Below are 25,669 nucleotides of genomic sequence, written 5' to 3' on the forward strand. Positions count from 1 at the left end.
TGTCTCAATAAAGATTTTCGACCAATCCATTTTTCTCCCGTCATTTATTTCTTCTATTAACTGGTTTTATCTTTCGCAACATTTCGAATGTTTCCTAAGCTGGACTTTCATTACGTTGATACACAAATACAAGGCTTACGTGATGACATCAATCATGCCACATAAACTCGTGACAAAGTTTGCTGAAGTTTATTTAATGTGATATGGTTAAACCCAATGACTTTGAACAGGTCCAGGACGAGGCGTGCTTCTCACAGCCAGGAAAGTGTTGAAATGACCATGTTTATTTGCAACGGACAGTCCAAATTATGGACACAAATACATTCATTCCCTAACAGATGTGGCTGTTAATGAGTATTCACCTTGTCATTAGCTGTAGAGTTCACGACCTTGGATCAACTATCAACACTAAAGCTATCTACGGAGAATTACAGTATTCATATTGCCCTCTAACGGCATTATAGCGAGTAATTTTAATACAAGCTCGTCCTCATCAAGTCATCGAACTTGGTACATATTAAACTAAGTTTCATATATTAAAGAAATTGACCGACAACACAGTATACGTTCGGAAAAATGGAAACCATACTAAGAGATCAACGATCAAAATTTAGCAAAAAAAAAGGCCAGGAGAAGAAGGGAAGCAATTGCTTGAGCAATATTATTCGTACATTTTTATATTTAAAAATTGGGAAATTCATAAACTAAGGAATGTTCTCTTCTCCCAGTTTATCATCATAATATGGTCGGATCTCACAAGACGTGTGCGTAGATCGCAAAGTCGACATCCCCATCTTCATCATTTTAGTTTCGAATAGGAAAAAAGCTATCTTCAATTGACCACAGAGGACGCTGTTTCAGAAACAAAATGTTTTGAAACAAAAGGTTTTGCGACTTTGCAGCAATTTATATGATATAATGTTAAATCTTTGTTAAAAAAGCAAAAGGTCTTTCAGAAACACACCATCATAAACTATACATTTCTGTAAATGGTATATCGCGAGATGAAAAGTTGAATATCTGGCAAAGCTGTGTTAGTTTAAGTGGAAGGAAACAAAGAAAGTGAGAAGAAAGAAGGCTGTAGGAGTGTCTCCATCCGCTTGAGAGACTGGTGCAATTTTACGTAGAATGCGCCTCCGACCAAGGACATTTTTTAGACAATCAAACTGACGGTTTGGATCGTCATATTTTTCAAATTTCTCAAAAGTGTAAGGTGCCAGATAGATGAATGTTGCAATATTACAAATTACTCATAAAAACAAGTGTGGAACTTAAAAAAGCAGATGAGCTTACGTTTGCAAGTGGAAACGACCTTACTTCACTATCCAATTATCCCAACTTAGTTCCAATCGTGTTTTATATAGAACTCTTCTGATGTACAACTTGTGTAAGCTGAATTTGAAGCACTTGGAGTAAATAAAGTTTTCCCGTCATATTTTTCTGAACATTAAAAAACAAAACATATCCTTTTCCCAAAGAGTTAACACAGTGGCGATAGCCACTTAGTATTCATGTGTAGGTAATTTATGACAATTGTTTCTCTTATACCAAAATTTGCACAGTGACCCCTGATTTTTATTCCTTGTTTTGTAAGGGGATGTTTGAAAAACTGTGAACAATAGTTTGTCTTTCACTCTCGTGACGTAAACTACGTGAAGTATTGATGACACGTAAGTCACATTCATTTGAAATCTCTGGACGGAAGCTCAAAGGCTCGATTTTAGTGAAACAAAGTAATGATCGCCCCTGACAATCACTTAAAAACATAAACAAAGCTGTGAAGAAATGCAATACTTACACGCGATTATAGAAGAGACTGAGCGGTTATATATATATATATATATATTATATATATATATATATATATATATATATATATATATATATATATATATATATATATATATGTCTTGATTAATACAGAAAGGGTCCAAAAGTACATGCAAAAGGAAGGAAATTTGTGACGAACTAAACAGAATCTAAGTGGATACTGTACTGGCAAACAGGAAAAGGTATGCTGTGGTTTGTGTATGGGTCTATATTTTCGTGTATAGAGGGCGTTCTAACTATTGAGAGTGGCAATGGCTCAAAGGCAATTCGTTCAGATGGGCCACCTCCACTGTCTGTACTTCACCTGCACAAGTTTGAAAAGAACGGAAGGATTTTATCAATGTTTAGTCGATTTGCAGACAAATCTGTATCGAACGACATAAAAGATCAGCATCGATCAAACGACATACGTACTTAGCTGAATATATTTACCTGATAAATTTGCCATTAGGGTCAAACAAGGTGAGAAGGAAACCTGTAAAAAATTAATTAATTAAATAAGATAAATGGTACAGACTAGATTTAATTAAATGTAAATGAACTACGATACCATAGGCATTAAAATATCCAGTGCAGTAATTAAGGTTTTACAGAAGGTTTTAGTTCATTGAGTTCCGCCCGATATGAAACTATTTAAATTTGTGACTTAAGTCCTTGTAATTCATCATAACCTTCAGCAATCTATTGTTGACAAAACTAACCATTCAACGCTTTCAGGCAAAGTTTGCAACAAAGTGACTTTTTGAGTAATTCGAAATGAAACACGCGTGTACATGGCATACAATTTTACCACGACGGATCTTCATTGGATTTTTCAGGTTAGCTTCAGGAATAAGACCACTTTTATTGCACATACGAATGCAAAGTGATGACCCTAAACATTGCATTGTAAGTTATAATTATTACTGTGATAATTTTAACTCAGATATCACGAATCGAATTTCATCAGTTTGGAAAATGCACTTATTAATAAACATTCCTTCTGGGTGAAACTAAAGTGCAACACACTTTCTAAGTTGGGAGGACTTTGACAAAAGTTTTCAACATGACCGATTATAAAATTTCGTTACTTGCAGCGTCAGTATATCAAAATGCAATAAGTCTTTGCAGTGTAACTCTCATCCTGGAACTGAATGACAGATAAATCTGGACTCATTGTTCAATTGGATTCCTTGTAATCAAAATTTATTAATTTTGCAAGTTACTCCTGTAAGCAAGCCAAGTCAACTGATTTTGTAGACAACATATTGCTTTTTCTTTACTTTTTATCCTTTCTGTGGCGATTAACGTCATGTCAATTTTATTTGAAATAGGATTACTAAGACGTCATAAAATTATTGAGTAGTCGTGCACAGAATAGTACTGATAGAAAAAAAACGCTTTTAAATTTAAATTTTAATTAGGTTCCTGCATGTTAATCACTGATTTGCTTACCTTTTTCAAATCCAGCCAATGGAGATTTTCAATAACATGAAAATCGTCAGTCGTACGAATCCATCATTAATATTCTTTGGTTAATAAATATGCCGTATTTCTATCGGTGACGTATTCAATATGAGTGCAAAATTTCAGAGCAATTTAAATTGCAACAAAATGCGATTTTAACATGTTCACAGACATGGTATCATTCACACATGCTCTCTTTCTCTCTATCTCTGTCTCCGTATGTCAACTTGTTCGTTCTTACTCACATGAAACAGTCAAAACAATTAATTTTCTGTGGATATTTGTAACAATTTTTCGCTAAACGGAAAAAACTAATGTGATAACAGACCAAACTATCTATCTATCGATCAACTTATCAAATCAATCGATCTAGACAGAAGAACAAGATATCTTCTTTTCATTTGTGTCAATTAAAACTTCCATACCGTCAGGGTGACATGACATCTTTACTGTTGTAGATAATTCTCAGAGTAACTATAAGATTGTGGAGAGTAACTATAAATATTGATTCATCCGGTCGGCAGCATGAAATGTAACTTGATGCTATCAATGTTCTTGCATATGGGTTTGACTGCGTGCGCCCTCTGTTGTTCGGTAGGACATATTGATGCTGATGGACTGAAAGATTCACCTGTGTGAGGGCGCCCGGCGCTGCAACGGAGTGCCCGCACACGGCTGCGAGGATAGCATGACAAGTGGAGTAATTTGCCCATACATCTCTCCATTATTTATCAATTAAATCATCACTATACAGTAACCATCCTTCCCTCAGTCCATCGATACATCCATTCAATGACTGATCCTTTCATTCAGAATCATTGGAACTAATCAATCAATCAATTCGACCGATCTTCCATACATTAATAATTTCTTGATTCAATAAACCATTCATTATTCAAGTATTGATTCAATTCCCAAATCCACCCTCTTATTCATTTATCCCTTTAATTTGGTTCGTTCAGCGATCCGTCCTTCTATGCATCCATATGTTCGTTAAAGTAACCAACCATCTATTTCCTCGCCCTTTCTCCAATCCTCCCTCTAGTCTATTCCAATTCACCTATTAATTATGTCCATCCAACAAACTACCCATCCATCGCATCATCCACCCAACATTCAGTTCAGTAATCCATTTATGTATAAATCATTGATCTTGTTTTTCATCCAAACTATCACTATACCTTCAAGAAATCATTCCATCTATCCAGCAATTATAATTTACTATCCACTTATATACCAATTCATTCACCTATCTATCCATCCATCCGCATTCTTATTTCTTTCTACTGATCCATTCAGTTTCCATCATTCAGTTTATTCATTCATTCACTATGCAATTCATAACTGAACACATTAACCTTTCAATCAATCAAACTAATTAATACGCACATCTATTCTCCTAATCATCCATTATAATTCCATAAACTGGAAAACTTTTGCAAGGTTTAGGAATTTTTCGGTTATTGTCGGTGTGTGTTTCCACTATAAATTCTTGTTCTTCTGTCATTTTGTATACGCAGACAGATCAGGAATTTGATAAAGATACTTGTAACAAAAATGCTGGGGAAAAAGCCAAGAAAATCACAGCACATCTTCCTTTCAATTTTTTTTTCAGAAGTGGCATATTTCGTATCATCGACGGAATCTTTCCCTAATATTGTTAATAGACAGTATAAATTCTCTATAAATACAAATAAAGACAGTTCGACAAATGCACTGAAATTAATTAAATGTAGTTTATTACAAAGATGAGGAAATGTCTACTTAACATGATCAAATGAATAAGAAATTCAACTAGAGAGAAATGTCAGAACGGTTTGGGAATAGTAGCACAAACACTGATGCATGATTCAATTAAATGGGAAGTTTCAAGGAATGTCGTATCTATGGACGTATAGACTATTTCAAGAAGAGAGCTTGAAATTGATGAAGATGGAAAGGTATGATCAACAAATTAGCAAAGTCGAAGCTTATAGATACCTTTACTAACCTACAAACCTAGGCAGCATTTTTCTGTACACTGTTTTTAACTGCACTGACAGTATCAATAAAAGGATAATATCTCGTAAGTTTTTCTTAGCTTGAAAGGGAACACTTGGTTTAGAAAACATAATGACGTAACGTTTGTATCATTAATTTTGATCTACATTGAAGAGACACCCATTTCCCATGGAACGAAGCAAGGAGGGAAAGCACCACAGCATAGGCTTCATTTTGACCTCAAACTCTACAACTGAAAATGCCATCACTTATTCTCCTTTACTCGATTTATTCCGGAATTTGTCTTCAGAGTTTCCGTTTTGATCTTGTACGCCAGAAAAGGTTCACTTCGTTGATTCTGAACTTTAACATCATGTGACCTGTGGGGATAAGGTCATTAAAAAGTCTGCTTAGTAAAATATGGATTTCCTCCTGCAAACATTATACTGTACAATTATCTTCAAAAATACTTTGATATAGATATATAATGTTTGAAGAAGGTCACGTTGCAGGATAAATGTCCTTATTTCATTGTGCATCAAGCTTATTTCGATAGTGAGTTATTATTTTGTTCGAAAAAATGTGATTTTGTTACCCTCTCGATGGCGAGAGTACAGCAGTTGCAAAAGTAAGATAATGCCATATTTCGATTCGGTGGCATTCAATTATATGATAATGTCACTGAGTAATATGAATGACCACATGCACAATGTGATACATAAATGTTAAACGAACGTGCCAAGCACCTTGCCTGACGCGCAAAAAAGGTTTCTATATATATATATATCTTGATCATTGAACTCTTCAGCCTGTTTTGCTCCCTCTCCATGTACAACAATGTTATTTTTATGTATACTGTAATGTAACAAAACGATATTTGTAGAAGCTCAGATTTTGGCCATAGGGGCGTTGCATGTAAGGTCATGTGACTTTTGGTGAGAAATTTAACGCCTGGCCTTGATATTGTACTTCCGGGCACAATGAAAAGTAGTTCCATAACTTTAGGTTAATGTTTTGACACAAGTTTATCGTTGACTCTTGATAATACATCTATTCAACTCGCAAATTATTTTGCAATGTTAGATAATCATACACATTCTCAATAATATTGAAAATATTGTTGGATCATGGAAATGTGTAATTTGGCGAGTGTATCACTTCAGTGTTACGCAATAGTTAAATATTGAAGTGTTGGCCACCGTTGCCATTTTTATGGAACCAATATCTCGCCGGATAACTCGAAACAAGCATGAGTTACATAAAAAATAATTTTTCTCTTTCTCTGGGCATCTAGTCTGGAGTTCAATTGTTGATATTTTTAAAGGTCAATATGATTTATAGGTGTTAAGGATTCTCAGGTAAGGAAAGAGACAGATGACAAGTAACACAGTGTTTAACTTAAAATAAAATATATTATTTCTCATATGAATAACTTCTCCAACTTTTCTCAACAAGAGTAATACACAGAATACTCTTTCACTGCAATTTCATATATGTAACACTAATGTGTGTCAATATACAATAACATTTAGTACTTTTCTAAACTTTTGGTTCAAAATACACTGGATGAATCTGATCAACCTTTGCCTTCAATATACACTCAGTTCTTATCTAAACTCTGATTCAAAATACAACATATCCGTTCAATGTACACTCGATATTCTTCTAAGCTCTGATTCGAAACACACTAAATGAGATCACTTCTTGACATCAAATGTTCACTCAGTTCTTATCTAAACACAGATTGAAACTAAAAATAATGAATTTGATCAATACTTGGCCTGGAATGTACACTCAGTACTCATCTGAACACATTCATTGTATTTTGAATCTGTGTTTAGATGAGTACTGAGTGTACATTTCATGCAAGGCATGACCAAATTCATTCAGTGTAGTTTGAATCTTCAGATGAGTTCTGAGTGCACATATCATACTAAGCATGATCAGATTCATTCAGTGTTGTTTGAATCTGTGTTCAGATGGGTACTGAGTGTACATGTGATGTCAAGAAGTGTTCAGATTCAGTGCATCGAATCAGAGCTTAAAAATATCGAGTGTACATTGAAACGTAGACTTAAACGGATTTATTGTATTTTGAATAAGAGTTTAGATAAGAACTGAGTGTATATTGAAGCCAAGAGTTGATCAGATTCATCCACTGTATTTTGAATCAAAAGTTTAGAGAAGAAATGAATGTTATTGTATATTGACACACATTAGTGTTACATATATGAAATTGCAGTTAAAGAGTATTCTGTGTATTACTCTTGTTGAGAAAAGTTGGAGAGGTTATTCATATGAGAAATAATATATCTTGGTTTAAGTTAAACACTGTGTTACTTGTCATTTGTCTCTTTCCTTACCTGAGAATCCTTAACACCTAAATCATATTGACCTTTAAAAATGTCAACAATTGAATCATGAACTCCAGACTAGATGCCGAGAGAAAGAGAAAAAAGTATATTTTTATGTAACTCATTCTCAATATGATTATCTAACATTGCAAAATAATTTGCGAGTTGCATAGATGTATTATTAAGAATTAACAACAAACGTGTCAAAATATTAACCGAAAATTATGGAACTACATTTTTTTTGTGCCCAGAAGTACAATATCAAGGCCAGGCATTAAATTTCTCACCAAAAGGCACATGATCTTCTATGCAATGCCCTCTATGGCCAAATCTGAGCTACTACAAATATCGTTTGTTACATGTACCTTAAATCAAACAGAATCTACTAGAAGTTGTCATTAATGGAGATCTATGTAATAATTTCCTGTTATCAGTAGTTACCTTTGGATCAAGCTGACGCTTCGTTTCTTCTACTTTGTCTTTGATGCTGGTAGGTGATCAACTTAAACATGAATGTCTAGTCAGGTCATCTCTGGTAAATGACGAATAGATTTCTTCACCAGTAAATGTCTTGAGCTTCCGTAGAAGAAATTCATCATCCCTGTGTCCAATCTCTAACAAAAAAGGAAAACAAGTTATAAAACCAACTTTTCACACAAGAATGTCAAAGTTACTGTTTGAAATAGCTACATCACAAATAAAATAATTCACCTTCTACATATTTCTACTAAACCCGCCTTTTTTTCCTGAAAGAGTCCCTTAAGAGCATAAGCAAGTGAATGGTTGACGCAGTTGATATCATCAAAAAAGCAAGTGCCTTGCTCACCAATATTGCTATTCTTAGTTACGAAATGTATGTACTGTACATCAGGTTTGTAATGTTCTTATATGTTCATTCCGCATACATTTTATATGGTAAGCAGAAACGTGCAGAACACTTCAAAATAATATTAGACTTTTTAAAAGAGATCAATCTATCCATTTGTTATTCCAATTACCAATCAATCATCCATCCTAGTAATCATTCGTTGTATCAACGATCGCGACAGCCAATACATCGATCCATCGATCCACTCATCAAACTATCCTACTACAAATAAATAATTCAACCCATCTTTCTTCACATCTTATCATCAGTCCAATGGATAGATCAATCCATAAAACATAACCTCTGCCCATTCACAAATTGGCAATTCAACAATTCATTCATCAATTCCCCCTGTCCATTTATGTACCAGCTAACCTGTTTATTCGCCTGTCCATTTATCCATTAACCCATACATGTATCCATGTCAATCATATGGCGATTTACTAATCTACAATCCGCCGATCAATTCAATACCCGCATGCATACATGCATGCATTCGTCTATCCTTGGACCAACACGTTAAACCATACATTGCTTCAATGGTTGTTTAACTACCTGTCAAACAGCTCATCTATTCTTCAAGGCTTAAATTGACCACCTACAATAAAACTATCCTCTCGTACCCCGTCCTTCCTCAATTCACTCATTGATCTGTCTATCTTATCCTTACGCTCATAGATCTGTGAATCCGTCCTTCCATAAATAAATCCATTTAGCCAGTCACCTATTCAGTATAATTGAATTGACCAATGTTTTCATATAGATACTAATTTATTACTTCAATATTACTCTGACCAATCAAACAATCTATAAATCTGTCTGTTTGTCTATCTGTCTGTCTGTCTGTTTGTCTCTCTGTCTCCATCAGTGACTTTATTGACCAGAATATGTCAACCTATCTTTATCTCTATTTGAGCATGCGCGAAACTAAGTGAAAAATTAATGAAAATTATTTGTTGTCTGGCATTCCAGATTAATATTTAAAACAAAGACCAACAACGGATATTATGAACACAGCCGATCAACATTTCGATTAAGTTCAGCCTCTCGGTAAAGGGAAATGCCTTCTCTGAACTTTGATACCATTGCCCATTTGAAAAATAAACATGTGCGAAGATGCTTTCAATAAAAAAGAAAGAAATATCACTGTCGGCCTCTATACTTCGAGAAAACACACTGACATGCTATACTTTGACATGGCTAACCCTCGTTTGTTTACATTTAAAATGGTTTAACTACTTAAGAAAACATGCTGCTAGATTAACCTTAAATAAATCAATGTTCACGATAAAATTGCTCTCTAGGGTTTTCAAATATGTACCATCGGCTCCATCAGACACGAATATTAACTCGAGTAGGTAAGAGATAAAGTTGTAATGGTCTCACAAATTAACGGCTCTAACCTTAAGTGATCTAGTTTTAATACGAGAGTAATCAGTGGACTTTAAAATCACTTTAGCTGCCCACTGTAGGGTCCTTCCAAACAATGTATTCTATAAAAAAGAGCCCCTAACTTCATTGAGGTGCATGTCTTCTGAAAACCTAGATATTCGCAATTATTAAGTCCTTTGTGAAAGGATTGAACCGTACAAAGAGAGCTAGAGACGTCTAGCTTGTAACGAATGAGAGCAGGGTTAAAATACACTTCTTGTAATCAGTATTTGTCAACAGTAAGATATCAAATAACAGTCTAGTAGCTGTCAAAAGATCACCGGACGCTATCTTTGAGTAAACCTTCCTCTGTCTGTAAATAAATTATTTTGACATCAACAGTCTTTTATGTATAATTATCAGACCAAAATGCAATAGATAAAACGGCTATAGTGATAGCTTCATGAAGACTGAAAGTGTTTCTGCAGACATTTCAATTGTAAAGGATTTGTCTGAAGATTCGAATTACAATTCTAGCTCTGAATTCTATTACACCGATTCGGAAAATATTGTTTGATGGAAGATAAGTACTTGGGTAATTCATTGTAGAATTAGTTACATTGAGAATTAGGATGTATTCCTAGAAGCAAACAAGAAAGAACAAAGAGTTAAAAGCGCTGTAATTAAGATGAGAAATATATTTACTGGATATATAAGATTGCAAGCATTACATCCGTAATTATGAAATAATGAAGATGTATTTACTATCTTATGGTGTTAAAAGATAGGAGGCACTACATGAAGGAATAGTAGGTTATACACAAACATTAGGGCATAAATTGAATTCCAAAATAAAAACAAACACTGGAACTACCGTATGTTTAGCTATTTCCATCCTCAAAACGGCTTTAAACGTATATGAATCGGGGGAAATTGCAATAAACACATGCTTGGATGCTGTTCAGGCTGTAGAAAAGAAGCATATACTGCGTTCATGGACAATTTTCCTCTGTATCCTAAAGTGTTATGAAGCAACAATAATACCCTTCAATAGCCAAAGATGCTGATATTGATACTCTTCTAGAGGCTAAACAGCAAGTGCCTTTACTGTCAATTAAACTTTTGATCTCAACACGCTAGATTTTTGTCACGGAAATTTTTGGTTGCAGTGACTAAAACCTTCGTCAGCAGAATAACTCGATCTCAATGTCGTGACTTTTTGACACGTGACATCAGAATCGGGTCATAGACTTTTGGTAATTTATACTGGCGTGTTGATATCAAATTTATTCTAACGTGTTGAGATCAAAAGTTCAATTGACAGTAATCAGCTACTAAGACAGATGAATTCCATGCTACCAAAAAAGTGCAAGTGCCTTTGCACTCAAATTTTCTGAACTACTATAAGCTTAATAAACCAAATTCAAAGCATCTTGAACTACATCACCGATATTTGTGAGCAATTTTTATGCTGGTTCCTGCTTTGCAAAAATAGTGTTTAATTTCTCAATTTCAAATTGCACTGTCTATTTGATAGAGCTGTACATGACTAGATGTGAGATATAGATTACAATAACAATGAGGCAATCCTCTGTACCCCGTATCAAACTATCTTTTAATGGCTTGGCTTCTAACTTATCACACCATTAGACGCCATTGTTTTACTCCAAAACTGCAGGGGCAAACACTCACTCCAAGCATATATTACGGCGGCTCACTTCCGGTTTTGTCTTTCCGGAGAATGTTCGAGAAGGTGATAAGGTTGCACAAAAATCACGTGTGAATAACGTGATTGCGTTCAGAAGTTTGATTGGCTTATGTTTGAAGACGGTTTCACAGTTGTGCAATCCAGTCTATTATTTTGTTTGTGAATATTCATCAACTGGAGAGGACGTGCCAGGTAAGGTCTCCGTAATTTTTCCGTGTTATTAAAATTTTTATGGTTCTGAGCTTAAATAATGTTCAAATTCAATGCCTTTTTGGCAGGATACAACTTTCTCGTAATGAAAGACACGAGCATTTAATCTACACTTTTCGGTGTTTTCTGTTTGTCCTGTTTCCCCTCCATGCCTGAACCGGCCTACTTGATGACGCTTGTTGCCGAGTCAATGACGCTGACATACATTTCCGGCAGTTAGACGATATCTATATCAAGTGATTTGTCTTACGTTATTTGCAACCTATTGTTATGCAGAGCTACTACAGAGGTCGACGAAGATTTTAAGCCGTATTTTTAAGACCAACTTCCAGCACCATTACTGAGTTCAAGTGCAATCAACAGGATCCATCAGGGGCACGGTATAGGAGTTTTGCATCAACAACCGCTTGCGAATCACTGTTTGTGACTTGACAGTCCCTAAATGAACCATCAATTTCGCCTTTGTAAGTGGAAGTTAAAATTCAAAGAGAGGTCTGACGAGAACAGTAAGCATATCGAGTAAGTTACCATAATAAATGTTGATATTTCTTGTTTCTTCGATCTAGCGCATATCATGCATGTACTGTAATTATCGCGACGAGAAATTTTCATGATATTGTAAGATAAGATAATTTTTTGACGATTTTTTTGCGGGGTTTTTCCTGCAACATTATACGTATGCAATGAATGATCTCGTTTGTTCCCTTCATACTATTTGCTAAATCGATTGATAATTTCCCACACAAATCTACTAAATTTTACAGTCTATGTGTATTGCAATGCACCGGGTAAACTTGACAGATATTTACTTTTCGTGCCCAGTTGACAAGAAACGTTTACGCTGCGTACAGTGCAGTACGGTGTTTCTATTTTTCCAAGTTCTTCATCAGAGTTCTGTTTACTCGCTAACTGTTTATGTTTTGGCTTGCAACTATAATAAAAACTAGTAAAATATCATCAAAATGAAAGTGAACTACTTTGAGCCCAATGTGTTCATCACAACTCCTGAAGGATATTGCAATTAATTGATTAGCATTACCCTATAAAACAGTCTGTAGCTACACTTTTCGCTACATTCGTGAAAATGACAAATGTGACAAGATATGTCGCTTACCATCCGTCTTATCTTTTGAGGAGAGTCTCTCTGAGAAGCATTAAATTAGAATTCTGTAAATTTGCTGGATGGCACAAAAGAATGACACATTGTTAAAGATTAAAGTGAATTGTTTTGAATTTTATCGATACACCGCTTTCCAAAAGTGAGACTAGAAAAAAAACTTGCCTATTATGATTGAAAAAGACAACGCCGAACCTGACAACACGGTGTGCTGTCAAAACAGATGCGTTTTAGTTTGCCATCATGAAATACAATAACTATGAAAAAACAAACTTATGTAAGGTGAAGTATGGTTCAGTTAGATGATATTTTATTTTGAGTAGGCAATAACTTCATTCGTTTTACCACACGGGGTTCCTCACACAATTACACCATTTGAGTGATGTAAAAGCAGAATTTCATGTCAACCGTCGACGGACACAGTTGACAATGAAAAAGAAACCAGCTAAAGCTTGAGGTAATTATTGCTCGACAATATTGACCATGTGATATCGGAAGCTGGGACATTGAAAAAAAAACTGAACTAGTTTAGTGTTTGACAATCACTGATTCAGAATCACTGTCACTTTCTCACGTCCAGATGAATTTTATCAAAGTTAAGTTACAATTTGTTTATTGAGTTTAAGTGAACAAAGTTAAGATGACAGTTTATACTCCCACAACTCTTGACCTCTACTGAATTTCAAATATATTCAATATATTTTACAAAGTATTGGCAGTGTGCGTTTCTAACGTAGGCAATTTCAAGAAACTGACTTAATGGCCCATTGCATTATTTGCTTGTGTCCCCACGTGAATGTTAAGACACGAGAAATTCGCTCAGCTTAAGATCAGTTCTAAGACTTACTATATACTAATGAACTGTTCTGATGTTGCTATATCATCTATGGATTAAGTCGGTCGCTTAGGGATCAAAACAACGATAATAAACTGTCGTAGAGTAGTTCTTCAAATAGTAAAACTGCAAATGAAAATCGTGTGATGGATGGAGTGACTGATTACAAAGAAAAGTGATTACGGCCAAGCAGACAAAAAACCTTGTGTGAACAAAATATTGCAATATCACAGTGTTTTTTATTGAGATCATTTTGTGTTGCCTTGGATTTGGTGTGGATTCAGCTTATCGAACTGTAACAGGTCACGGCAAATATTAATGTACAACTGACTCACTAAACTTGTCAAAATGTTCCATAGCAAACAAGGTTTTCAATACGTTCTTTTTGTTGGTCGAACGAAGCGCGGAGAAATCACGAAATATGCCCCTGCAGGCTTGTACTTGAAATATGCACAATTTAACACTGAAAAATTCGGTCTGTTGGGAAATATGGTGTGGATGACAAATCCGTGTTATCACCACTCAATTGAAATTTATGATGATAAGATGTACGACTGACGAACTTTACGAATCAAATCCTCGCAAACTGTCAGGTTACACTCCGATATCCTACATTTTGGACTCGGGAAATGAACAGCTGTAGATGATGTTACTCTAAAAAGACGGCTCAATATATTTTCTTAAACACATTATTCAGGGCTACTCGTTCATGCAGGGAAATACAATATTTTGAGAGCGAACCCTCGCTATCTCTGATAGGCATTTGTTAATTTGAAAATCATTAGTGTAACACATTGAGCACGAGTAGATTTCATGAGAACCGTGTCATCATTGCAAAAAGTTAATCATTCATGTCCCTCAAACATTCCCGCCATTGTTCGATTGTTGCTAGTCGTTTTTGTGAAGCATGTTATATTGAATTATTCCCGACAATCGATAGATAATAAATTTAAGTACCATTTCCCTGAATTTTAACTGATATAGTGTAGATAAAAATGACATCATTGCGGTCTGTGTATTAAACAAAAACAGAACTACTTCCTTTGACAAACTATCGCTGATGATAAGATTGAATACAAGTTCAGCAGTCAAAGGGATTCATTGTATAAAACCAATTCCTCCCCGCAAATTAATAGACTGCACATAAAAGTTTATAGACTTTGTCTATGGGCAGCGATTTATTGCTTTAGTGAAATTTATATTAATTAGAACTGTTGAAATCAGTACAGAATCATTTGATGCTAATCCTTGATCAAGTAATATTTTAACCCTATCACTAAACATGTATAAATACGGAAGTCAAATTTGATTTAGTATTAATTTAGTATTATTGATTTAACAGTGCGGATAAAAGAGGATGACTCCTCATAAATCATATAATGTACACTAATAATGTAGTTCTGTGACATGTGAGACCCATGATTGTCAACACCATGATGCTATTCCATTACATTTTCGAAACTAAGATGGTCAACTGAAATAGACATAATTTACCATTTTTGACAGCTTCAATTTGCAAATCAATGCAGTGCAACTTGTTGTTGAACGGTAGGCGTTATGGAAAATGTTCCCGGTTAATTGACATTTCTTGATTCTAATAGCATATGTGGAAACCATATACACAGGATTCACAATTTGTAACAAATACCATGAACATGTGTGATAATTGCTTATAGGAACAATACACTTTGACCTAAAGGTAATTCAGATCATATTTCGAATTGAATTAAGAATCATTAAAGGCCCGTAAGCTTGAACTCTGCAAATTGTCCAACTCAAGGTACCTCCAATTTCCTCAGATATTCATTGCAATCCACATATTGAACGATATAGTCATTAATGCCTCAACAGCATTTGCTTGTGGCAGACTAGGCAAGAAATTGAACAGATATTTGTTCGTATTAAATTTCTCGCTATTTTCAAATCTTGCCATGATAGGTTAAAAAACGCAGAATTTTTTGTCAAAGTCGAGTGAATCTCTTTCTCGTCCTTTGAGTAGGTTGCATCATGTTGTATTTGTAAATATTCAAATGTGTACATGCTCTATTCACGCTGTTTATCATGTAGTTGCATTAAGGCGGCCATATTCGGTTGCGGACTCCGTTTATCATTTGTCTTACTGAAATCTCCCAATGCAGTACTACTCAGTGGATAGTTATACTTGATAAACTTATCTGAGTAAGATCACTTCTATAAACTAATTTTAATCTTAATATAAGATCATGAAAGTAGTGTCACAAGTTGCAACTCATGTGCCTTTAAGATAAAATATAAATAAAAAATACCCTATAAATCACAAATCAGAAATTGTAACCATTTCCTTGAGGGATAGCGGAATACTGAAACCGCGTATAGTTATTAATATTATAATTAGTGACAATCCAGTCCACCCCTCCTTTTAGGCCACGGTTGGTACAGTCTATTGACGTCACCTATATAAGTAAGCTGACCGAGAGCAGCTATTTTAAGACCGAGTATAGGTCTCGTCGACGAAAGAACTCAGCTCGATGTCAAGGTAAAATCATCCAAATTTATGGATGTATCATGCCATGTCAGTAGCTAGTTTCATAATTAACTGAATCAAATCATTACCGCAGGAAGCTTGTACGATTTTTTGGTCAGCAATGGCACTATGCAAGAATTCGTTGGGGCTGTGATGTCATCATTATTGTTGTAGTGTTAACGTAGTGTGCTGTTCACATACGAAGTACTTTTCCCACACTAATACCGGACATCTCTGCGGATCTGAGCGAAATAACCCATATCCAATGTATCTCAGGTTAATCTAGGGAATAACCAGCTTCCTATCAGTTACAACAACGACGCTGATAATGTGCGGACATCAAACATATTTCAGCCATCGCCATGTCGGAGACCATCGTTTCATTCACCGAGTTTTCGCAGAGCGATTGACTTCGTAATTGCGTGCATTTCATGTAACTACAGTGCAGTGGTGTCAAACTTTGCCAGACATAACTAAAACTGACAGTTCATGCACAAAGGTTTTGATTGTAAAATTCAAAGTCGAACTTGTTGATCAGTTTTAATATGACTTACCTGTCACCACGTCATATTCGGAGGGCTTTATCAGCTCGCTTTTTTCTTCGTGTACTGTAACACTCGCTGCCTGTAATGCTCCGTCCGTGGTGAAAACGACTTGGATATTTGTTCTGCATTGAGGCGCCTTCATGTTGCACGTTGTATGTGGCAAAGTACTGCTTGCTTTATATTTTTCCCTATGTAATTATGGCGGAGAATCGAGTCACATATGCGGTTGAGACTATAAGAGAAAACAATATCATTCCATGAGACGTTCGGCAAATTCCGTTAATATTCCTAGAGTCTTGAGAGAACGTCATTGCAAACTGAGTTTCACTGGGCGATTGACTTCTCGGTTGCATGCATTTGCTACTTATACACCAGGCTTAACTGCATTTTCGTTATCAATTCAATGAAATGATTTGCATACAGTTCTATGAAGTAATAATACAATCTTCCGTATATTTTTGTGGTTTCTCTTTTCGGAAATTTCGACGGAGAAGCACATTGTCTCTTTCATCTTGGAAACAATTGCATTTTATATAGCTTCCATGTACTAAACATGACTTCTGAGGAAATCATATTCTACGGGGAGAACGTAAATGAACAGCGTTTTCAAATATCTGGTCTGTTGTTGTCGATATTTAGCACGCACCATTTTCATTTTCGTTATCAATTCAATGGAATAGCAGGGTGTGAATTTTGTCTGTCCCTTTCTCGGAAACATCTGATTGATTCGAGATGCTAGCAATCTCTCACACGACCAGAGATATTCAGAAGAAGGTCGTCTATACAAATTCCACGTTAAGATGTAGGAATCTATAGTACTTGTATGTAATTGATTGTCAAGCCGGTCTGCCAAAGTCGAAGGATTTTCTATGAATACTGTAAATAAATACATTAGTTAACCACAATGACTGCGATTTTGCTATTAGTTACCTAGAAATGCTACAATAACGCAGTTTCTAAGAATCAAAAACAAATTATGAACATATGCAATACTAGAAAACATATTACCGATATCAAAACGGTATAAAGATATGGGGTAGTTTACTCCAGTAACAAAAGGAATGACAGCACCGGCCTTTTCTGAATAAAGTAGGTCACAGTTCGTAGGAGAAAGAACACAACAGTAGTGTGTGTTCTGTCTGGCGTTTCAATATGCTGTCTCCATATTTTAGACATACTTTAGGCAAATTGGTCTTCTCTATTCTCCAAAATAATATTTTTGCAGTGTCTGATAATGTAACCCTTCCATTTCAGTTTTACATTTAGGACAACCTTATTGCTGATAACAAGATGGCGCAAGGAATCGTAAACGTGGAACATGAGACACTGCATATGCAGGTATTGGACATGTTATTAAATATGATATTAGGTGAAAAGCTGAAGCAATATTTTGCCCCTATTAATGTAACAAGTTTTAAATCCTGATGATTGGTTATTTCTCAGATGATAGTTCAGATTGAAGAGCAATGGCATGAGTTATTCAGTCTGTTACATTTATAATCAGACAATATATAAATAAGACATGGTCGACAAGGAAGCCAAGAAGTTTTCGGTAATTTTGTCGATTTTTGATCTCGTTTTGCCCTTGAAAAAAATATGAATAGTGAAAAGCGTACAGCAAATTTAATGACCAATAAGAAACAATCCCCAGCTGGTCAATCAAAAACCATTACATAGTTTCATTAAAGGCAGATGAGCTGCAACATTTGACATTATTTTCATGATTTTTATATTCAGATTAAAATAAGTTCATAGACATGTTCTTACTCAGAGATTTTTACTCAAGTATAATTGTCCACTGAGTGGGACTGTATGGGGGAAGGGCCAGTAAGACAAATAATAAACGGGTGCTGCACCCAAATATGGCCACCTCCATGCGACTACATTATAAACAGCGTAAATGGCGCATGTACACATTTGAATCTTTCCAAATACAACATGGTGCAACTGACTGAAAGGACAGAATTGGGACTCACTCCACTGTGACGAACAAGTCTCAGTTTTTCTGCAAAATTTTAAAATGGCAAGAATTTGAAAATGAACAAAACTTTTTTCAATTTTTTGCCTATTCTGCCACAAGGATATGTTGTTCAGGCATAGTTAATGGCTATGTCGTTCAATTTGTAGATTGCAATGAATATCTGAGGAAGTTACAGGTACTTTTAGGTTGGACAAATTTCTCAGAATTGCAGCTCATGGGCCTTTAAGGTTTGATTTAAAGAATAAAAAACGAAAGGCGAGCGGAATTTCAGATGAGCATACGATTATGACTGATACACACACTTTTGCTTGGGTTGAATAGAATGAAAATGGTAATACTCCTGGATTTATCTAGTTCAAACCGGTTCCGGGATAGGTCAAAGTCACATGTAAGGTGAATTGTATACTCTGGGATAGCTCCAGTTCAAACTAGTTCTAGCTAAGGATAGGTCAAAGATCACGTGTCAGGGAAATTGTACACACTGTGTTATCTGATTCAAAACTAGTCCTGGCAGAATAGGCGCGAAACGTACTATCTCTAGTTTCACTTGCAGGTGTTAGAACCCACAGGCTCAAGTTCAGCACGGCCAATGTGCATACATGCAGTTTCATTTTGATATGAACGTTTTAGAACAAGCAGTGTCATTGTTAAATCGAAGCATACAGTATTCTTCCAAGTAACTTTTATGCTTGCACTGTGAAATACACCGATAATATCAAGTTTCTCATCTCTGACATTCCCACACATAGTCTAGTACACAGTGTGAGTATCATGGCTCCTGTTTGTTTTGACTCATCCCCAGTGATAAACATTACTCAGCTATTATTCCAGTACTTGTGTCATTTTTCTCAATTTACGATGAACCTCATATGAAGTTCTTATAAAGTTTTCCCTAGGTTTCAATCAGAAGTTCATAATTACTTGCATCAGTATTTGCATGACAATACCATTTATCTGCATAATTCCCCTCTTCCATCGGTCACCAAGACCGAATGGTTCTCTTAAGGAAACTTTAAGGTTTCTGCATATGACAAGAGCAGTCACTTAAAATGTGTTTTCCCAGAGTATATAAGTCCTGCACTCACATTTTCCTGTGACAGCAAGTGCTGTGTGACATGGAAGTGGTGCCTGAAGGTAATTAATTTCATACATATTTAAGTATAATGAAGGCATTTAAGCTGGTGGAAAATAATTTGAAAGTATGTGATGTAGTGGACGGTGAATATAAAGTGGTTGGAATGAGCATTATATGCAAAATCTGTGTTATTCATCTCTCTGGTACTATTACACCACTGGTGGGGTGTTGGATTGTACTGAGAGGCTTGGACAGGCCACTGCTAAGAAATTAAATGCTTATAGGGATGAGGCAGTCTGGTGACTATGCTCTGTGGGGTGTTGCTTAACTGCTGTCAGGAAAGGCTGTGAACTGGCAGCCTGAGGGTGTAATGGATGAGGCTATTGGCACGGGTCAGGAGGGGATACGGCCGTCAGGGACTCCCTCAGGTGGTAGATTGGGTGACAGCTGCTGTGACGTCTGCTGACCGTAACCAATACGCTTATGACCATGAGGCTGGGTTGATCAAAACCAATGTGACCCTGAGGCTGGCTGTGATGCTTGTTTGGTGGGCCCCATAAGTACCGGCATAAAAATATGCAAATGAATGAATCCATTCACCAATCTTGATAGACGAGGAGGGTTATGTAAAAAATGTCGGCAAAACTTGAAGGGAGTATCTGAACTTTGCATGAGGACAGAAGTAATATGATGTGCTTGAATGGCTCTACCACCTCCGTACCCAAGCCATAAGATTCATCTGTAACATATCTCCGGGTCACAGATATATTCCAGACGAAAATTCTATCAGCAGCCCTGATAGAGTCATACATTTTTCTCTTTTACGTTTACCCATCTCAGGCTCACATACATAATCCTTTAATTTCTTACCAGCCTCACAGTAAAATCAATCATCTCACCATTGCTAGAACAGTTACAGTAACAGAGATGAATGACACTGTATTGTGCTTCTTATGTTCATCCCATCAACTTTGTATCAACAATATATCATGGATTTTCACTGTTTTGCCGGCTAACATGCCTTTATTGTACTTACGCCATTGGTGAAATTCAATCGGCAATGAAAATATTTACCTTCAGGCACCACTTCTGTGTGCCCCAGCACTTGCATTTCAAAGGGAAATGTAAGTAAAGGATTAACATACTCGAGGAAATCGTTTGTTCACGTGAGTGATATGAAACGAGACTGCAGTTCTCACACAAAGAAGATATTTTTTCATGTGACTACTCTGGGCAAAAACAGACAATTTTCGGTGAGAAAATTATCCGTTTGGAAGACTCATGAAAGAGGAGGACTATGCGAACTTGTCAAGTTTATATGCAAGTACTTTTGCAAGTGCGTATGAAGTTCTGATGGAAACAAAAACATATCACAGTATCTTTTCATCACGAAGTACATGGTAAACTTAGAAAGATGACATAAGTACTGAAGTAATAACTGAATAAGGTTTATCAACGGGATGGAGTAAAAGCAATACGTGCAACCTTAAGATAACAGTTACATGCTGATAACGTCCAGTTTGTCTTGCCCAAGAATGGTGGGAGTAAGAGATTTGATATCAGACGTATTTGAGGGTGTAGGCATCTGCTTAACTTGCAGATATTTGGTACTTCAATTATTCGATTACATGGAGACTTTACTTTTCAAGCGGATGGAAATATTAACATTAAAAAGTGACTATGTGTACTTCCCGGCGATATTTGGTGTGGATGACCTTAACTTGAACCTGTAGGCTCTGCATAAGCAGACACCTGTGTGTGAAACTAGAAATATCCCAGCATAAACATTTCGCCCTACTCTGCTGGAGCTAGGTTTTGAACCAGAATTATACCAGAGTATGCCATTTCCGTCAACTGTTTGGGTACGATTTCAAGACGTGGATATTAGTTCAAAGCATGACAAAGTAATGTCAAACGTGCATTTCTGCAGGGAAGGAGAAAGTGTCCATATGTCGTGTAAGTGGTAACATGATGTACTTTTGGTTTTCATGACCGGAATAATTCTAACTCATGCTTCACTAAATCATTAATTGCCAATTTTTTTATTTATAAACTTCGACTTCGATGATGTTTCACGTAGATGTCCTTATATTATATATTATATCTGCAACGTCATATATTTCTATTTCTCAAGATTCTCAAATATTTATCGTACAAATTTGGAGTTGACTTTGAATTATTTCTCGTCTGTCTTACTTAGTGTACAGATGGCGGTGATGTGTATCCTATATATGAGGAGCAAAGACTGCTTAAGATCGATTTCGAGAGCTCGAATCGCGACTTGATACTGGCGTGGATGTAACGCGGCGAACGACGACCACAAATAACCAGAAGGAAAAGATCAAGAAATTGGAAGACAAGTCGAGAGATCTAGAGAATCGACTGGAACTTCAAATCAAGAAGTCGGAAGAAAAAGATAAAGAGGTACTGGTGCTCAAAACCAAACTTAAAATGATTGAAACGATGTTGTTGACCAGATTACCAGCAGTGACTGTCAATTGTGGTTGCAAGCATCCGATGTCCATCGAACCAAATGCTTTTCCATCACGTGCTGGGACAAGAGTCTCTCCAGCACCGAGAAGCGTGACTACTGCCGAGGAGGAAGATGATTCTGGATTGCCTTCCGGTATTGCAGAAACTGGTATGTCATAGAAGATAGCAACACACATAAAAGATCTCTTTAAATATTGGCAACTCTACTCGGTGGAGAGCGATTAGGTTGATAATGTAATGCAACATATATGGCAAGTCACTTATTTTAGCCAACATTTTTAATTAAAACTTTTCCTTTAAATTTGGTATTGGTTAACCTCCAATATGGCATAGATTAACTTCTTAAACATTGCCTAAATACATTCGTTGATGGCCCTGTCATGGCCTGTTTCGTTTTACTTAGATCACAGATCTCAGCCATTTTCACAAAATACGACAAATATTCTATCTATCGTTTGTTTCGTTATCCAAACGTCTTTTGGTCATAACCATATCCAAATTTGTGACCACAAAAAAGCTCTGAACTTAATGAATTTACTTCTTTCCAAATTACAGAATCCAGCTTTTCCGAAAGAGGAGATTTAGCCGTTCATCCAGAAACAGAAGACCAATAACTGAAAAAGATTTTCCTCGCTAACCTGTCGACTATTGTTATGATCGTGCAGGACATCCATAAAATTGTTTTGTTTGTTCGTGTAAGGTTATGTTTTAAGTAAAAAATACAAATATGGCAGGATATGGTACACACTGAAAGATATTATGAGCTGTGAACGAAGTCATATTCATCCAAGCACGCGATGCCGTGCGCCGTGCGACTTTCCAAGTACAGTTTTTGTATTGTTCACCTTTATATTATATGTGGTGTTTTAACTTTATAGCATTGCTACAAAGTACCACAGAATTATAAATTGTTGTATTCGTACTACGCACAATGACGTTGCCAGATGTACATGTAAGGAACTTTCCCTGAAAAGGGATATATCCATTATAGATGTTAGATTTGTGGTTTACTCATGCCTTAATATCTTAGTTTTACGTTGCTAGTATATGAGGTAGGCTTTTGGAAGCTGTTTAATCATAAGCTACTTTGTCTGTGTCACGGCATACTCCATCGAAAACCTTTCCCTAATGTTGAGCATCATGATATGCCATCGTTTGAAATTATTTTCCATACAGTATATTTAGTCAGCCTTCAGTGAATGATTCAACGCCACTGTAATTTTTCATTTCTACAATGAAAACCTTGCACCACAAGTACCTTAGTCTTCAAACATACATACTAATTCATGCACACACAGACACACATCCATATTTGCACACACATACACACATGGTAAAACAAAACAAGCATGTACGGACTGTGTTAACAGAGAAAATTAGTCTCGGCCGTACACAACACAAGCAGGGGAGCGCAGAATATGACAAAGAATAAGGCATTTGTCATATCAACAGGTCGGATCGACAGAGAGCATAAAGCACTCAGTCGAACTCACGACGTTAAATTTAACATAACATGTACATCCATTGGCAATGTCATTGTGATCATATGTGACAATCTTAGCTTTGTCACTAATCCAGCAAAATCTTACCCAATGTTAAGTTATCTTGTTCATGCACAAGCAATTATGTTCAGTCTGTATCTCGAATCAAGACTAACTCTTGTCCACAGGTTAGATAACCTGGCGACAAAAAATTGATAGCTACAAACGAACCACCAACATTGGGGTCTAAAACACTCTGTTTCACATGTCAGTGCAGTAAAAAGTTACGTTTAATGAATACTACCGATACTGGAAATTAGAAAGGACAACCAACGAATAGAACACGGAGGAGACAAGTCACTCAGAGTGTCTCTATTATTCATGTGTGTACACATTACAAGCAGTCCTTAAACAACATTTCCCAGTAATGCAGTGTTTGTGTATTCTTACACTGACGTTCACTTGTAATGAACATGCATCTCTACTAAACATCCGGGGCCCCAAGAAGGGATGCTGACGTTTCCGTATCATTATACCTATTTGGGTGGGAGACTATCACAACAGTGATTCAAGATGACCAAATTGTTATTGTCAGTTTCTACCTGTTTCTTGGACATTGCAAACTTTATATTTACCTTGAATATAACTGAGTAATATGCCTATTTTCATTTCAGTTTGATCATGTATTTTCAAAAAAAACGGATTTGTGTAATCATGAATGTAGGTTGCTACGTTTTTTCTTGCATTTTTCGAATTTGAAGCTGGCAATGTAGTCAAAATGAACAATATTATTGTAAATGTTTCCTTGTAAAAGTAGTTAATAAGATACAATTTCAGTTGTCTGTGAGACATTTTACATTGGAAAACGCCTCTTATCAGTATAGATTTGTTTTTTGATTTGTCTCAGTATCAGCATGACATCTGATCAATTACAGTTGCCAGTGATTGGAATACAAAATCCCAAGGGAGGAGTGCCTGGAAAAGTTGTGTGTGAAATACCCTATTGGATAGACTGTCATCGCCATAGCAACAGAACGAACTTAAGACTGTGAAACCCTTGACAACAGCCATTTTGGTTGTATAACTATACGAACTTTAGTTGAGTGAATGAACCCTTGAATAGCCATTGCATGTATAATTACATGAACTTTAGTATAGTGAATGGACTTTGAATGCGCGCCTGGAAATTCTTTTCCAGTAACAATACTGTCTGTTTAATCATTGTAAACAAATGTTTTATTTTCAATTTCTTTATCATTATGATAGTTGAGTGTGAAATATCCTATTGGATAGACTGTCATCGCCATAGCAACAGAACGAACTTAAGACTGTGAAACCCTTGACAACAGCCATTTTGGTTGTATAACTATACGAACTTTAGTTGAGTGAATGAACCCTTGAATAGCCATTGCATGTATAATTACATGAACTTTAGTATAGTGAATGGACTTTGAATGCGCGCCTGGAAATTCTTTTCCAGTAACAATACTGTCTGTTTAATCATTGTAAACCAATGTTTTATTTTTAATTTCTTTATCATTATTGATAGTAGTAGAATTATTAGTTGTAGTGAATAAATCTCATCACAAACTGCAACTTAAATTGTACGACAATCATTCTTTCCTTTGTTTGTTGTTTGAATAGTATGAACCAGAGTCCGGGTAGTGTCGGCTGGATAAGTAATTGAAACTGAAAAAATAAAAAATGACAAAAATGACAGGACATCCTAACTAAAAAAATAGGATTGAAACCTCCCTGTGTCTATTTATATATATATATCTTTCGACTATTGAATGATTATTGGCATGGTAGTTGTTAAAGCCCCAGTATCTGTATCATTTAGCATTATTACTTTTACGATTTTACATTCGC

General features: G+C 35.9%; 2 long non-coding RNA genes across 3 annotated transcripts; one reads left to right on the plus strand and one right to left on the minus strand.

Annotated features, from left to right (window-relative positions):
- Nucleotides 1-4,993: 4,993 nt before the first annotated feature.
- LOC139131065 (uncharacterized) lies at nucleotides 4,994-17,117 on the minus strand. Its single transcript, XR_011552040.1, has 3 exons — nucleotides 16,777-17,117; nucleotides 8,052-8,224; nucleotides 4,994-5,636 (listed from the first exon to the last, which is right to left on the minus strand). It is a non-coding gene; the product is annotated as an uncharacterized lncRNA (long non-coding RNA).
- On the plus strand, nucleotides 11,697-25,393 carry LOC139131066 (uncharacterized). Of its 2 annotated transcripts, XR_011552042.1 has the most exons (5): nucleotides 11,697-11,749; nucleotides 12,100-12,286; nucleotides 18,022-18,105; nucleotides 22,024-22,464; nucleotides 22,872-25,393. It is a non-coding gene; the product is annotated as an uncharacterized lncRNA (long non-coding RNA). The 2 variants fall into 2 exon arrangements; XR_011552041.1 differs by lacking the exons at nucleotides 11,697-11,749; nucleotides 12,100-12,286 and adding an exon at nucleotides 16,103-16,234.
- The last annotated feature ends 276 nt before the right edge of the window (nucleotides 25,394-25,669 follow it).

This window comes from Ptychodera flava, chromosome 4, assembly GCF_041260155.1.
Source record: "Ptychodera flava strain L36383 chromosome 4, AS_Pfla_20210202, whole genome shotgun sequence".
Lineage (NCBI taxonomy): Eukaryota > Metazoa > Hemichordata > Enteropneusta > Ptychoderidae > Ptychodera > Ptychodera flava.